Source organism: Monodelphis domestica, chromosome 2 (assembly GCF_027887165.1).
Source record: "Monodelphis domestica isolate mMonDom1 chromosome 2, mMonDom1.pri, whole genome shotgun sequence".
Taxonomy (NCBI): Eukaryota; Metazoa; Chordata; class Mammalia; order Didelphimorphia; family Didelphidae; genus Monodelphis; species Monodelphis domestica.
Genome location: NC_077228.1, coordinates 105,350,375 through 105,367,908, shown reverse-complemented (window position 1 = coordinate 105,367,908; position 17,534 = coordinate 105,350,375). Strand labels below are relative to the sequence as shown.

The following is a 17,534-nucleotide window of genomic DNA, read 5'->3' as shown; positions in this document are numbered from 1 at the left end:
ACTGTAGATATGCTGTCTCCCCTATTAGAATGTGAACTCCTTGAGGGCAGGGACCCTCTTTTCCCTTATTTATATCCTCAACACTTGGCACAGTGCCTAGCATATGGTAAGTGCTCAATAAATTCTCATTTCCTTCCTATATATAGACGTGTGTGTGCATGCATGCATGCATGTGTGTGTGTGTGTGTGTGTGTGTGTGTTATCTCTCTTTAAATTGTGAGCTCCTTGAGGGAAGGGACTGTCTTCTGTCTTTATGCCCCCAGCTCTCAGCAAAGTGTCTGCCATGTGGTAAATGTACCTGGAATGGCCAATCAAATGAGATAACCACATTTGTGTTAACGTTAGAGCAATGATTCTCAAGATGCTCACGGTACGGTAGCCCATGTTTTGCCAGGTCTGCTTCATATTGCATGACCTTATAGTTGTGGTTACAGGGTCAGGTACAACTCTCTGGTAGGGATCCCCACTTTCTCTTCATGGCGAAGGATAATATTGCGCCATATGCAGAAAAGGTTGACGACTAAGCTGAATGATGATGGTCAAGCAACTGAACATGTAGCAAGCTTTTCTTCCATGCAGATTGTCTGCCAGGCCCTGAGCTGGGTGCTGGGGGTATGATGATGGTGAAGGGGAGAACGAACTATGCCAGTGGAAGGAAATCACCAACAATGGGAAGGGTTGAAGAATAAGCACGCATACCATCTTTCCACACACAAAGACATTTGTATACATGCACATAAGCCTATACAGTGATTTGTACATTCTTACACACACACAACATGCTTATACACTCAGAAAGCCATCATAACCTCATGAATTCTCCCCCAGACACACAGAGTCAGCAAACTGTCTCCTGATCACCCAGGCAATCTCATCCAGACTCCTGACTGCAAATGAGATCAGAACTCTATGAGGAATTGTCTTCTCTGTTGAGCATGAATGTGCTAAATAAATCTCCCTGCCTCTAATAAATCTTGTACAGATGTAGAAAATGCATTAAAGGCTGAAAAACCTGAGGTGGCAAGAGACGCTAGTGAGAACAGAGCTGTAAATCCTCTGTGAGGGGCATGTTGGCTACCAGGGGCTCCCAACTGTCTCTCACACATAAGTGCAGGGAGAGCTTGGGGGCTCTGTTGGATGGGGGAGATTCACTCCCTGAAGGTCATGACAGGTAACCTTGGATTGTCCTACTATGGGTCTGGCCCTTTGAACTTTGGCTTCTCAGTAGGAGTGGTCTGGACATGCTCTCAAATATATTCCAATAGCTGTGTAAATTAAAACAGTCTGAGAATTCAGGGAGAAAAAGAAGTGTCCTCAAAAGCACCAGACTAATTTTTCTGTATATTATGGGCAAAATACCTAGATTTAATTAATGGATTAGTTAATCAATTAAATGTTTCTTCCTTATATAGACGGTAGCTGTCTTTTTCCTGGTTTATAATTGATAGCTCTGAGTCCATTAGACTATGTATATAGTTTGGATTATTTTCTAAATATAGTCTTATTTTTCTTAAAACATTTAAAAAAATTTTCATTTCCAACTTCTCTTCTTTGTCCTCTTCTTCTCCCACCCATTGAAAAGTGAAGAAAAACAAAGCCCATGGCAAATATATATTATAGATAGATAAAGATAGATAGATAGATAGATAGATAGATAGATAGATAGATAGATAGATAGATAGATAGATAGGTAGGTAGGTAGATAGGTAGTGATAATAGATAGAATTCTGGGCCTGGAGTCAGGAAGACTCATCTTCCTGAGTTCAAATCCAGCCTCAGACTCTTACTAGCTGGCTGACCCTGGGCAAATCACTTAACCTTGTTTGCCTCTGTTTCTCATCTGTCAGAAAAGCTAGAGAAGGAAATGGCAAACCACTCCACTATCTTTACCAAGAAAATCCCAAATGGGGTCACAAAGAGTCAGACCCAACTGAAACAAATTCTGCATTAGCTATGTTTCCCTTCTCCCGAGAGAGAGAGAGAGAATAGAACATATGCTTTTATATGCAGTCTGAAGCTACCACTTGTAAATGGATTGAATAGTATGTTTCATCATGAATCATTTGGAATTGTGGTTGGGCACAACATTGACCAGAGTTACTAAATCCTTCAAAATTGATTGTCTTTACTATGTTGTTGTATACATTGTTCTCCTGGTTCTGCTCATTTCACTCTGCATCAATCATGCAAGTCTTCCCAGACTTTTCTGAAATCATCATTATCATCTCTTATAGTACAATAGTACATTTCAGTTGCCTTATTTTGCAACACTGGAATTTGTCTACTATATTTCTCTTCCCCTCTTTGTGAGATATTCCTATAGTTTATCCTTATTTTCTTGACTTTTAAATTTCTGGTATTGTTTAGCAATATCTGCAAACTTGGAGACTTCCTTGTGAAATGAGCTGGAGATGGAAATGGCAAACCGCCCTATATCTTTGCTCAGAAAACCCCAAATAGGGGCATGGAGAATTGGATGTGACTGAAACAATTGAACAATTGCCCTAGCAGTCACTTTCTCTCCTCCTCTCACCAGGAATGTATCTCAGGCCTATCACATTGTTACAATTCCCAGTTGTCCCTTATGATATTGTATCACTTAAATGTTTTCACAAAGTGAGAGTGTTTTCATGAAGCCAATTGATGCTGGTGGTCAGGTCTACTGCTACATGTATTTTATTAGATCTTAGAGAATAGCTCTTCCAGAGCTGGAAAAAGCCTTAGGAATCATCTAGTCTAACGTCTATGAATTTGTTTTTAAAAAATTGATAACTGTATATCAGTATAATTGATTTTCTTTATACGTCTATGTCTTATTTTACACACTTAAAAAGGATTGTGAGAAGTGTTGTAAGGAAAGTAGTGACATTTTGCAGGGAAGTGACATGAGACCAGCCTAAACCCCTTCCAAAGTTCTAGAACCTTCCTGCTGGTCTCATGTCACTTCCTTGCAAAATGTCACTACTTTCCTTGAACCCACAGGCCAAAAGGATCTAGGACACAAAAAAGTATTAGAACCCCATATTTGGTCTAATTCCCTCAGACCCAGAGAGCTTAAGTAACACCCCCAGAGTAGACAGCACTCGCTTCTTTTACTGTACCTCTAAGACGATGTTCTCTATCCCTAGTAGGTAGGTGCTTAATACACGTTGAATGAATGAATGACCAGTGAGTGAATGAATGAGTGAGGAGATTTCAGACGGAGCCTGTGCCTGCACCATCAGGTTGACTCTTTGTGTGGGACTACTTGGATTATCTAACAGAATTCACAAGGTTGCTTGATTGAATGGCTGAACAGATAAGCTGAGAAAGTCCAATGACTAGGTCAATAAGTACAGGCTGAGTGCACCCTGGGAATGGATAAAGTTGGCTTTGAAGGATGAGGGGAAGGTAGGTTGGGTTCTGAGAGAAGGGAAATGGAACTCTGAAGAGCCCTATTCAGGACCCATAATGGAATCGTTGAGAAATTATTTCCCTCCTTTTACCAAGGAGCTCCAGAGCCGTGTGATTAGATGAATGCTTCAGAGCAGTTTCCTTTACATGAATGCAGGAAACAGGAATAGGCAGTAGTTAGATTTTATAATTTAAATGACCTCTCAAAAGTTCCCGGGGGGGGGGGCGCTTTCCCCATAAAGCATTCTTTCTGGTTATTCTCTAGCCTTCAGCAAAGAAAGAGTTAACCCCCTTTCTCACTTCAGCTAGCTTCTGTGCTGTCTAAAACCAGGCTTGGCCATTATAAATGGTTAGGCTCATGTTCCACTAACTAGCTACTAGAGAGTGCAGTAATTAATCGTGGCAGGAACTTCATTAATCTTGATTTAGTGCCACTCCATGGTTGGGCCCCCCTTTCCCCTTCCCCTTCATTTTTTACTACATGAAATGATTTGAGTCAGATTCGAAATCTCGATTTCCTAGGAAGTAACATGGCCATCTATTGGTCCAGCTCCCCAGCTTCCAGGATCGCTTTCATACTAGGAGACAGCCCCAGATGCCAGCTCTTAATGAAACACTCGGTGGGTTAAGGACCTACATCCCCCCCTTTCTTATCTACTCCCCAAATCTGTGTGCCACTGCTCCCTCCTCATCTGAGCAAAAGAGCTTCTGTGGTGACTAATTCATGAATTATCCAGCTCTCTCTTTGTGAGAACAGCCAGAGCCTTAGTGGTTCCATAGCCCAGGACAGGGTCAGGTCCGGGTCAGTTATAAGTCATAGAGGGACAGAATGCCAATATCCCGGCATCATCTCTTCCTTTCTCTAGGTCACAATTTGCAGAAATGACAGTGACACCCGAGCAGAGCAATGGGCTCCTTAGCCAGTATCTCCCTCCTCTGGCACCTTCTCAGCCATGTTATTGTGTCTCTGCTCTCATGAACCCTTGAATATAGGAATTTGCCCAGCATGTGTGAGGGAATATATATATAAGTGGGAATGAAGAATATATATATATATATATATATACGTGCATGTATATTTATCTTACTAGCATACCATCACCATTGGGAATACAATGCATAGTACCATGAATAGTAAGACCACATTTGCCCATGTGCACCATGTCTCTCATGTCTCTGTCATGTCATGGTTTGGTTTCTAAGACCCACAAGTCTTTGCAAACAATTAGGTGACCACTGTGGTGCCTTGGTTATTGGCTTTAAGCCCTAAAGAGCCAGGAACCCTTAAGGCATGATTAACTCATTGGGAGAGGAGCATGCTAGCCTACTGAATTAAAATATAAAAATTTAACTTATTAAAATATAAAAATTTAAAGGGTTTTTATTAGAAATAGCTAAATATAAGTGATAACCAGTACTGCTAATTGCTGCTTTCTTAAAAAATTATGCAGCTTAATCTTTCAAAAGATTATGAAGCTTGGGGGCAGCTGGGTGGCTCAGTGAATTGAGAGCCAGACCTAGAGATGGGAGGTCCTAGGTTCAAATTTGGCCTCAAACACTTCCTAGCTGTGTGACCCTGGGCAAGTCACTTAACCCTAGCCTTTACCACTCTTCTGCCTTGGAACCACTATACAGTATTGATTCTAAGATAGAAGGTAAGAGTTTAAAGATTATGAAGCTTAAGATGGTGCCTGTCACATAGTCAATACTTAATATATGCTTGTGGAGAGGCAGCTAGGTGTCTCAATAGATAGAGAGTCAGTTCAGAGAAGGGAAGTCCCAGGTTCAAATTTTGCTTCAGACACTTCCTAGCTGTGTGACCCTGGGCAAGTCACTAAACCCCACTTGCCTAGCCCTTACTGCTCTTCTTTCTTAGAACTGATACTTAGTATCCATTATAAGACAGAAGGAAAAGATTTGGGGAAAAATGCTTGTGGACTTGACCTTACATACAAATTATAGTAGAAGATTTAAGGAAACATAGGCATCTGGTTACAGTCTAACAATTGTCCATCATTACCTATCTAATTCTGCCAAGGCTTGAGTAGAGTCCTAACATCATAATTAAGCCTTTTATGGCCATCATATAGTATCAAAACCCCTGAAGCTTTTCATTAACTTGGAGGGTCAGAGATTTAGAGCTAGAAGGGACCTGAGAGATTCTCTAACGTGGTAGTTCAGTCATTTAGTCCTGACTGACTCTTTGTGAGCCCATTTGGAGTTTTCTTGATAGAGGTACTGGAATGGTTTGCCATTTCCTTATCCAGCTCATTTTACAGCTGAGGAAATTGAGGCAAACAGGGTAAATTGACTTGTCCAGGGTCACAGCTAGTAAATATCTAAGGCTAGATTTGAACTCAAGTTGTCCAGACTCCAGACCCAGTGTTTTAATTCACTGTGTCACCTTGCTGCTTGATCATCTAACACAACCCTTTAATTTTGCCAATGAGGAAACTGAAGCCCATGGAGGATTCATGACTTGCCCAAGGTCACAAGGACCAAAAGGGGCAGAGGCAGAATCTGAACACAGGTGCTCATGTTCCAAATTCAAGCATCCTTCCTTTGCATGTGAACTGCAGATCTGGATCTTCATATTAGACAGACCATATTCCATTGCTAAGAATGTTTTCAGAGCTAGAAGATGTTTCACTCAACCAGTCTGTTCTCCCTAATTACCCATTCTTTACCTGGCTTTTGGCTCCAAGAGGAAACTTGCCAAAAGGGAGTCTGAGAGTAATGCAACCTGCCCCTTCCCCAACAAAATGACCCTCCATGCCTGAATATTTCCCCCCAAATTAAATTTTCTCTCTACTTGTTTGCCTATTTGCCTTGAATCCATAATAGTAATAGGGGCAGCTAACATTTCCACTGTGCTTTATTTATTTTTTATTTTTAAGAAACCCTTTCCTTCCATCTTAGAATTGATACTAAGTATTGGTTCTAAGGCAGAAGAGCAGTAAAGGCTTGACAAAGGGGTTAAGTGACTTACCCAGGATCACACAGCTAGGATGTGTCTGAGGTCAGATTTGAACCCAGGACCTCTCATTTCCTGGCCTGGCTCTCTATCCATTGTACTACCTAGCTATTTTGCTTTAGGGTCTGCAAAATACTTTCCACATGACCACATTTGAACCTCATAACAACCTCATGAGTGGGGGCTACATCTATTATTATTGTCTCCATTTTATAGATGAGGAAACTGAACTCATAGAAGTTAGTGACTTACTTAAGATCACCTGGCTGGTAAGTGTCAGAGGCAGAATGGAATCTAGTTAATTATACCTGCTTATCAGGATGGGGATCTCTTTAGACTAGGCATACACTCATAGACACAATTGTAGAAATTATAGTTAGCATTTGTATAGTGCTAAGTGGTGTTTGATGCTCAAAAAACCTTTGTGAAGCAGGAGCTATTGTTATCCTCACTTTTCAGAGGAGGACACTAAGGTAGAAAGACATTCAATGACTTGTCCAGGGTCACATAGTTAATACAGATCTGGGGTAGGATTTGAATTCAGGTTTTCCTGATTCTGGGTCAGTGAAGTAGTGCATTAGGTAGAATGCTGAGCCTGGAGTCAAGAAGACCTGAGATCAATTCTAGTCTCAGACATTTCTTAGCTGTGTGTCCTCGGCAAGTCACTTTACCCTGCTAGCCTCAGTTTCCTCATCTGTAAAATAAGTTAGAGAAAGAAATGGCATGCTACCCTAGACTGAACAATAAGCAAATTTCCTGACTCCAAGGTCAACACTCTAGCTACTTTGGCAGGTGTGCTATCATGATCATGAAGGATCTTATCAAAAAGCATGGGGAAATGTGCCTCATGAAGAAATCTCTCCAAGATTCTTTTTTTTTTTTAAGCCTAACATTCTATCTTAGAATGTGTATTGGTTCTAAGACAGAAGAGTGGTAGGGGCTAGGCAATGGGGGTTAAGTGACTTGCCCAGGGTCATATAACTAGGAAGTGTCTGAAATCATATTTGAACCCAGGACCTCCTGTCTCTGAGCCTGACTCTCAATCCACTGAGCTACCTAGCTGCCCCACTTCTTAGAGTCTCTTGATCATCCAGTTTGTCCCTTTAGTGGCATCAGGACTGGCTTCCTATAGTCAACACTCCATGAGACTCAGGATTGGGAGGTTCCTCATGTACTTTTTGACCCGGGATTTCTTTAGAGACTTGGGGTGTCCAGGGGTCACTGTACCCCCATACCAGAAACAAACAGTCAAAAGGAGACAGAACTCCATGGTGCAATACTTCTGGTTTACCATGGTTTAGACCTTGTGGCTAAATCATTTTGAATCTTTTTTTTTTTACCTTTTTACACTTCCAGCCATAAATAGGGATATTATGCCTCTTGGTACAGGTTCCAAGGCAATCCCAGCACAGGTTTTCCCTGCCCCACGCCAGAGAACAAACAACAAGCTGCCATTTTCCAATCTTTTGTTAGGAGTCCTTTCGTCTTCAAGCAGACAGAGCCAGAGCCTAATATGGTTAAGGCTGGAGTGGTCACCTGACCCATTCCTCTGCCTTGAAGCAGGACTGCACCTAAGGCACTGCCTCCACTCCAACCCCCGTTGTGAAGACAGCTGGTGCCTCTGGTCTCCTTCTCCTGTCTCCACTTTTTCTAATCAATCTCTTTGCTTCCAGCCTGCCTTTGGGGACAAGTTCCTTCTTGCAGCATAAATTCCAAAGAGAATTGGAGAAGGGAAAGGGGTGGGCTGAGGAGGGAGGACTTCTGAAGAACAAAGGGCGGAGAGAATAGAAGTTGGGGGGCGGGGAGGGAGCTAGAGGTCCCAGGGCTGTTTGGTGTCCTAAGGACCAGCCAGGGAGCCAGAGTGAGGGCAGGGCCAGGGCTAGCAGCTACCTTTTATTCGTGAGAGGATCAAGGTCAGCTGACATCGATTTGACACTTTGTGAACTGCTAGGAACAGTTGTTTGAAAGTGGCCCTCTGGCAGCCCCTAAATTTAACCTGAACCCCACTGGCTGTCTGGGTTCACCTTGGCCTGCCTGGAGGCAGGTGGCCAGAAGAGATGACTACATTGTCATCAATCATTACCTCCACCACTCAAATATAATCGGCTGGAGGAGTACATAGGAAAACCCTTAAAATAAGACATCTAGAGGGAAAGATCAGTTTTGAAAGGGCAAGAGAGTCGTATTTGGAGTCAGTGGATCTGATCTGTCACTACCCATGAAAACTTGAACAAGTCACCTATGCTCTCCTCTCTCCGGACCTCAGTTTTCTTTCCTCTATAAGGAAAGGGTTGGATCAGCTAAACTCTGATCACCAGCCTCTCCCTGCTTTTAGGTCCCATGATGCCCTAACACCATGTTGGCGAACCTATGGCAACCCCAACCCCTCCCCCTCTCTGCCATACTTGAGGTCATTTCTCTTATCACCCATCCCTCTGCCCAGCAGCCCAATGGGAGCGCTTCCTCCCTCCCTCCAGCTTGGGTAAAGGGGGGTCAGGAGCTCACATTCGGCAGGAGGGTTGCAGTTTGGGCATTCAGTCTCTAAAAAGTTCACTATCACTGTCCTAAGAAAAGGTCCTTTCTTCTCTCCCCTGCTTCCCTTTCTAGCAGTTCTCAGGAGAAGGACAGCCCCAGTGTGGGAAGAAATGAGCTTGCTATCCAAAAAGCCAGCTAGCTAGCTGGGGACTCAGCAGGCAAGCTCTAGGGTCTCTGCTGCTGCAGGTAAACACAATATATCACACCCTGCCTGCTTGCCTACTGCTACTGCTCTGAGTCAGTGAGTGAATGACTTGCCCCCTTGGGCTTTCAGACACAGGCCTTCGGGTCAAGAAATCAGTCCCTCATTAGGCAAGGTATTGTCCATTTCCAACCCACTTAGGGAATTGGGAAGAAGAAGGAATTGGATGGGAGACAAAGACAGGAAAAGGAAATTAGGTTCCCTGGATGCCCACAGTTGAAAAGGAAGCCCTAATTCCCTGGGAATCAGGAAGGTGTTCTGCTTGCTTGTCTGCTTGTTGATACAAGGACAGGGACCGGGATAGGGAACCACCTCCTCAGTGTGGGTCTTCTCTGCTATTTATAGGCTTAGAGAAATTCATGGGGCACAAATTGTGACTTGTTCAAGGTCAATGGCCAATCTGTGTCAGAGGTGGAATTGAACCCAGTTCATCCTTGCCTCTCAGGCCAGCTTTTAATCCACTACATCAAAATGGCTTTATTATAAGTGAAAATTCCTCTACCTAGATGTCCCAAGGCCATTAAAAGACTCCTCCCTGCAAGCCCATAAGCCCCTCTGTCAGGAATCAAAGAGATGACCCTATGTAAAAGATCCTACCCTATCCTATAGCCAGGGCTGGGTGTGTGACCTTGGGTTCCTAGAGATGCCTGTTTACTGGACCTAATCTGTTACTGGGGTTGCCCAGACTTGTTCTGCAGGGTTCAGGGTTTCCTAAACCAAAAATTGCCGTTACCTTCTTATACCACAGCCTTCTCCAGCACATGGGTTGGGTTGGACTGGCAAGAGAAACATTTGCTCAGCAGTTGGCAGGCACTAACTAAGCTGAGCCATTGCCAAGGGCAGTGGGGGTGATCAGTTCCTTCAAGCCACATCCAAATTCCGTACCTTAGTGGAAAATGTTGCTGTGCTAGTTTTCAACATGGAAACACAGTGATATGGTGGTTTGGACCTATGGAACTCCCAGGATGAGCCAATCCAGTCAAGTCAATAAGCATTTATTAAGCACCAACTGTGTGTCAGGCACTATACTAAATGCTAGGGATGTAGAAGAAGGGGGGGAAAGTCCTTGTTCTTGAGGTCACAGTCTAATAGGGAAGACAGCATGTAAACAACTATATAAACAAGATATATACAAAATAATTTGAGATGATCTTAGAAGAATTTACTGTCTTTTTTTTTAAACTTTACCTTCCGTATTAGTATCAGTTGTAAGATACAAGTTCAGCAAGGGTTAGGGAAATTGGGGTTAAATGACTTGTCCAGGGTCACATAGGTAGGAAGTGTCTGAGGCTAGACTTGAACCCAGGTCCTCCCGACTCCAAGCATGGTGCTTTGTCCACTTTGCTACTTGGCTGCCCCAGAACTTATATTCTTTTTTTAAAAAACATTTTATTTTTAAAAATATTTTCCCATGGTTACATTATTCATGTAGAACTTATATTCTTAAAAGAACTGCTTGGGGTGCAAATAGATCAAATGCCCAAGTTAGATAATCTGTCAAACTGTTTCCTAATATACAGATATTGGGTGTCAGTTGTAGGATTTTGTAGAATCCTAAATTTAGGGCTTGCAGCTACCCTAGAGGCCATCCAATTCAACCTTTGCATTTTATGGGATTGGGGGGAGGAAAACAAGCTCAAAGAGGTTAAGTGACTTGTCCAAGGAGGCAGGCAGATGGCTCAGTGAATAGCATTGGACCTAGAGTCAGGAAACCCAGTTCAAATACAAATCCATGCATTTACTAACAATGTGACCCTGGGCAAGTCATTAAACCTCTGTCTGCCTCCATTTCCTCAACTGTAAAATGGAAGTAATACTAATACCTAGCATGATCTAGATAGAATTAAGGTTATTGTGAAGATTAAATGAGATGATATTCGCCTGGTACATACTAGGTGCTTACCTAGTGCTCATTTCCTTTCTCCTTCTAGGATTAAACCAATATTAGGCTTCAGAAGTGGTATTTGCATCCTGGTCTTACTGGCTTTAAGTCCAGCTACTATCTACCAGATATTTCGTTGTGGCCATAGCCTGTTTTAATTTAGCAATACATCAAGAATATAAATGGCAGAGCCCTTGATAAAATAACATATAGCTGTTTGGAGCCCCTAGTGAATACTTTTCAATTCTCTCAAGTACTTCTCTGGGTCTCGGTAGGCAAAGCATGGGCATATAGTGCATATGAGGTGCTTTTAGTGGTTTATAAAGCCCACTTTTGAAGGGTTTGGGGGCTTCTGTTTCTCATTTTTAAATCTTGATCTCTGTTTCTAATACTTTAATTTGTAAGGTGGTGAGATGTTCTCTTAAATGAGTCAATTAATTGAAAACCATTTATTAAGCATTCTGTGCTAAAACACTGGGATACAAATACAAGCAAACAAGGTAATTCTTTCTGTCAGGGAACTTGCATTTTTGAAAGGTGAAGCCAACAGATGAAAGGATGTCAGGGGTAGAAAGCAGGAGAATAGAGTTCATAGTCTGGGAAATGCTTTGGTGGTCTTGTTCTAAAGCGATTAAAATCGGGTAGAAGAGGAAGGAGGGCCACAGGGCAGACAGCATGCCTCAAGGTCTTATACATTATAATCAGGGGCTGCCCATCTTGGGGCCAGTTTTCCATGACCATTCTACGTGGCCTTGGAGATGTCCATTTATTTTATTCATCCATAACTTAAGATGGGATAGATGGGTAGAGAAGCTTTTCACAAAGTACTCCCCACCCCCAATCTAACAGCTCTCAGTGCTTTCAGCCAGTCTTCATATGACATATTCTCAAGGTTATTTACTGTCCTTTACTGTACTGGTCGTCCTATTCTGGAAATCTTCCTGCTTATCACCTTTTCTCCAGATGCCCCTCAGAACTGAATACAGTATCCAGATGTTATCTGACCAGGGCAGAGTACAGTGAGACTATTGCATGCCAAGTCTTGGGCACTATGCCTACAATTGCATTAGTTTTTTTTAAACTACCAAATCATACTGTTGACTCATGGCTTATGGTGTTTCCCCAACTCTTTATCTATTTCCATTTTCTGTAATATGCTTTGAAGACAATATTACTTATGTTTCTGTCTCCTTTTATCTTCACCCAAATGCTCTCCACCAGGCTTTCTCACTATGGTTTCTGGATTCACTCACATGAATATGTCTTTTTTTTTTGACCCCTGCTTTTCATCTTAGAATCAATATTTAGTATTGCTTTCAAGGCAGAAGTGCCAGAAAGGCTAGGAAATGGGGGTTAGGTGACTTGCCCAGGGTCACACAATTAGGAAGTATCTGAGGCCAGATTTAAAGCCAGGACCTATCATCTCTAGGCATGACTCTCTATCCATTGAGCCACCCAGATGCTGCAAATATGTCATCTTATTATACAAATGCTATTCATACTCATACCCCATTTGCCTACGCTGTTCCTTTTCAAAAATGACTTCCATAAGTATAGTCCAGGCATAGGTTCCATTGCACTAAGCTTCAGTGCTATCAATGAAGTCAAATTTGTCTCCTTATAAGAGGATCTTTATTTCATCTTGCTCATATATTGTGAATTTGTGCATAGAAGTCTGAAACCAAGGGCTTTATTGATGGCTCCTTTCTGGGATTACATATTCTTTATACATAGGTCATTTCTACTGCCATTCTTCCTCCATTATGCCCCTTCTCTATGATATCTGTTTGGAATGCTAGAACCCCCCCCCCCTTCCCTCTTAGTTTGAATCCCTTTTGATTAGATTTGTAAGATTCCAGAATAAACTTTTTTTGTGTGTGTGTTTATTTTTACTAATTCCAAATATTTAGGACTCTTTGTTTTTTCCTTTCCTCTCCTCTCCTCTCCTCTCCTCTCCTCTCCTCTCCTCTCCTCTCCTCTCCTCTCCTCTCCTCTCCTCTCCTCTCCTCTCCTCTCCTTCTTTTCCTTCTCTCTTCCTCCCTCCCTCCCTCCCTCCCTCCCTCCCTCCCTTCCTTCCTTCCTTCCTTCCTTCCTTCCTTCCTTCCTTCCTTCCTTCCTTCCTTCCTTCCTTCCTTCCTTCCTTCCTTCCTTCCTTCCTTCCAATTTTAAAGGACTTAAGACAAAGAATGCTCTCCACCTCCAGAGAAAGAACTTTTGGGAGTAGAAATACAGATGAAAGGGAGCAGCTGGGTGACTAAGTGGATTGAGAGCCAGGCCTAGAGATGGGAGGTCCTAGGTTCAAATCTTTCCTCAGACACTTTCCAGCTGTGTGACCCTGAGCAAGTCACTTGACCCTCATTGCCTAGTCCTTACCACTCTTCTGCCTTGGAGCCAATATACAGTATTGACTCCAAGATGGTTTAAAAAAAGGAAAAAAAAAGAAATACAGATGAAAGTATATGATTTTTCACTTGTTTATTTGGGTGTATATTTTGGGGTTTTGGTTTTATATGATTATTTAATTATAAAAATGAACAATATGGAAATGTTTTGCATGAAAATACATGTATAACCCAGAAAAAAGACCACAAAAACTCTTGACAAGCTGAAGGATAGGCTGAATCTTTGATGCATAAATGGAATTATGTTAGCCACTATCATGGAGGATGTCCAACATGGAGTCCTAATGGAAGATAAATTTCTTACAAATGGAGAGTTTATCAAGATGCTTTATTTTGAAGATGACATTGTGCTGATTGCTTCAAGCTCCACAATATAACAGAGCCACCTTAATGAGATCCATTATCACTGAAAAGAATTCAGCCTAACCATCCACATAGGAAAAACAAAATGGGTGAAGAATACCTATTGTCCAGGCTGATATGTGGTTGCATGGGTAATTCATTGGGTTCTTCATCAGTGCATTCTTCTTGGGTTGGATCTACTTGGATGAAATTTAAGAAATAAAATATAAATCTCTATACTCAAGTTCAAAAAGTCCTCTGTGCTAGTGTCTATTGGGAGAAATGTTATTTAACAGCAGTTCACATAAAGAAATGCTTAGTGGTTTTAGTTGGTTATAGGTTCAATATGAATTTATAACATTATATGACTACTGAAAAGCTAACATAATCTGAGCTTTCACTAATAGAAACATGTTGCCCAGAACAAAGAAGATAACCATCCCACCATATTGGGTCTTGGTCAAATCACGTATGGAATTTTGTATTTATTTCTGGCCAACAGACTTTTAGACAAACTTTATTGACAAGCTGGAGCCTGTGCAGAGGAGAATAACTAAGTTGGCTAGTGGCCTGAAGACCATGCCATGTAAGCACTGGTTGAAGAAGTGAGGATATTTTGCTTACAGAAGAAGAGACTTAAGAGGCACATGATCAATGTCTTCAGCTATTTGGGCTATCCCATGGAAAGAAGATTAAATACATTTTGTGTAGCTTCAGAGAATGGAAATAGGATTAATAGGTTCTATAGGACCAATTACAAGTTTCCCAAAGGTAGATTTTTGTCTCTGTTTAAGGAAGAATTTTTTAACAATAAAAGTTGTTCAACAATGGCATGGGCCACTTGAGCTTATAAACTCTCCCTCACTGTAATTGTTTCAAATAGAAGCTGGATGACCACTAGACATGGTCCTTATAAAAGGGATTTCTAAACAAGGTAGGAGGTTCAAATATATAACTGCCAAGGTCCCTTTTAAGTCTAAAATGCTATGATTAAATAACTCCTATAATCCTATGCCATAATGCTTGGGTCCCAGGAAACAATCACAGCTAGAGCCAGAGACCCAAGCTTTCTGGTCCCAAATAACCAATAAACAGTATTTCTTTGGTCTGCAGGGATATGTAGAGAAAGGCCATTGCCTATTGTATGTTTTTAGTGAATTTATTCTCCCAACAGTGAGGATCTGAAGGAGGTGGCAGATTAGGCGATGGATGGAGATTGTGATGAAAAAATAGAGTAAATGTACAGAAATCCCTTTATTAGGAGGTGTGAAGTCTCCGTCTTGTAATAGAGTCCAGCTGTGAATGATTTTTATTGATAGCAAGCCATAGCATTTGGGGGAAGTGGACTGTCCCCATTCATGATTATGGAACATGGAAACATGCAAATAGATGGGCTTTGTTTAGAGGGAAAAAAGAAATGTTCTCCATTCCAAAGTGATGATGAAGGCTGAGTTATCCATCTCTGGTATAATGATACCTATAATTCTAACTCTGGCACTGTGGTTGGGACCACCAGTGCATATTCCCCATGACACTTTCTCCCTCTTTGGGAGAAGCTACAGTTGGAGCTGGGATAGTCCTATGCCTTGGGTGAAGCAATAAAAGAGAATGAAAATGTTTGGTCCAAAAAGAGATATATGGAATAGTTGATCTTCAGAGTTCTAGACCCCTTACTTAGTTCTTTTTTTCATACTTTTTGTTGTTTTGTTATGATAAGTAAGTGTCATAGATTCAGAGCTGTAAGGGACTTTGAAAGTCATTTGCAGGACTACAACACCTTTATCTTAAAGATGAGGAAACTGAGGTCCACTCAAATGAGATGGCTTGGCCAAAGTTGTACATGATCCAGTGAAAGAGATTGAGGAACAATTATATTAGTAAGAAGAGAACTAGGTGAGAGTATTATAATGAAAACCTACAGAGAAGAGAGTAGCAATGACAAGAAGGTGATCAATAGTATTAAAGATTGCCTAGAGATAGAGGAAGATAAAGATTGGGGGAAAGGCCAATAGATTTGGCAATTAAGAGGCCATTGGATAACCTTGGAGAGAGTGGTTCCAGTTAAATGATGAGGTCACAAACCAAACTATAGACTTGAGAGAAGAGCAAGAGGAAAATATGTGGAGGTACTGATTGATTACAGATGTCCTTTAGGAGTTTAGCCAAGAAAATAAAGAGATATTGGACTGTAACTAGTGAGAATGTATCAATTAAAGGATGGCTTTTTGAGGCTGGGTATGTTTATAGGCAGTAGAGAAGCAGCCAATAGACAGAGACATATTGAAAACTGATGAGAATGAAAAGTGATAAATAGGGCCATATGCCTCACAAGTCAGGATGGCATGGAATCATTTGTGCATGTAGAAGGATTTGCCATGGCAAGTAAAAGAGTCATCTCTTCATGTGAGTCAGTGGTAGATGAGGAGACAGTGGTAGAAGACATTTGAGTGATGTGAAATGAGGAGAGGAGAGGAGGGGGCTATTGGTGGGTAGCCTTGAAATATTCAGTGAAGGGGCAGCTAAATGGCTCAGTCAGTAGATTGAGAGCCAGGCCTAGAGACAGGAGGTCCTGGGTTCAAATTTTAGCTCAGACACTTACTAGCCATGTGACCCTGGGCAAGTTACTTAACTCCAATTACCTAGCCCTTACTATGCTTCTGCCTTGGAACCAAGACAGTATTAATTCTAAAATGTAAGGTAAGAAGTTTTATTTTTTAAAATTTAAGGTGAAATATGAAGGAAGGATCTCATTTGAAAAAGTATAGAGAGGATAGAGAATGGGAATTATATAAAAGGATGAACTGATTAGAGAGATATTATTTTGCCTTGCTGCAGTGAGAACCCAGTTGCAATTATGTACCAAATTCGTAGAGCAGAGTTTCATGATTTTCTCCATTTTCTTTAAGCAGTATGTGAATAGGAGGGAAGGAAATGGATTATGGGAGCAATCCAAGGCTGAGGTTTGGCATAGAAAGACTGATGGTTTAGAATTGAACTGGTTCACCATGGTGTCTAGAAGGGGAAATGAGGAAGGGGAGTGTAGCTAGGGTAGAGGTGATGAGCAATGGAGGGAGTGGAAATCATTGTGATGGTGAAGAACAGGATAGAGGCTGCAAGACAGGGGAAAATCTGGGATATGAACAGATTGTGTTCAAATAAAGGAATTTTTGCATTCATGGATAATGAATTTGAAAGTCTGATAATAAGGGGAAAGAGTTCGCAGCCACAAAGTCTGAAGAGAAGAGAAAAATAGGGGAAGAACTTTTAATTTTCTAAGTTTATGAGGCTGCATTCAAACATATTAACCATCTCGAGGTGGTGGCTGGGTAGCAGCATTCCTATACTTTAAGACTTCTAATGCCAATAACAATAATAACAATTTCTATCTAAAGTGTAAGGTTTTCCTGCTCACTAGCTATCCAAACTTAAGCAAGTTACTTAACTTTTATGATTCATGGTTTTCTGATCTTTAAAATGGGCATAATAAAGTCTACCCTGGATAGCTCACAGAGATTTTATAAAACTGAATGAAATGATGGATTCAGAAGTGTTTTATGACAGTAGATACTTTTTTAAAAATAAACATAACTAGCCATTGGGAATGCCTTTTCTTGGAATTTTGGAATTCTTCTTGCTCTATGCTCAGTCTAGTCCCAACAGTCCTATTTTCAATGGAGAGCAGCTAGCCACACTGCCCTGCACATAAGCTATCTCCTTAAATCTCTGTTTCCTTTGTAGATGTGGACTTTGATAGAAATATAACAAGCAGGGCAGCTTCTCTCAGAGGATAAATTTGCTGCAAAT

At 41.4% G+C, this 17,534-nt stretch overlaps 1 protein-coding gene across 2 annotated transcripts in view; it reads left to right on the top strand.

The window, feature by feature from the left end:
- Positions 1-17,534, top strand: part of SYT2 (synaptotagmin 2) — a 190,831-nt gene that overhangs the window by 53,973 nt on the left and 119,324 nt on the right. The gene's annotated exons all lie outside the window — the stretch shown is intronic.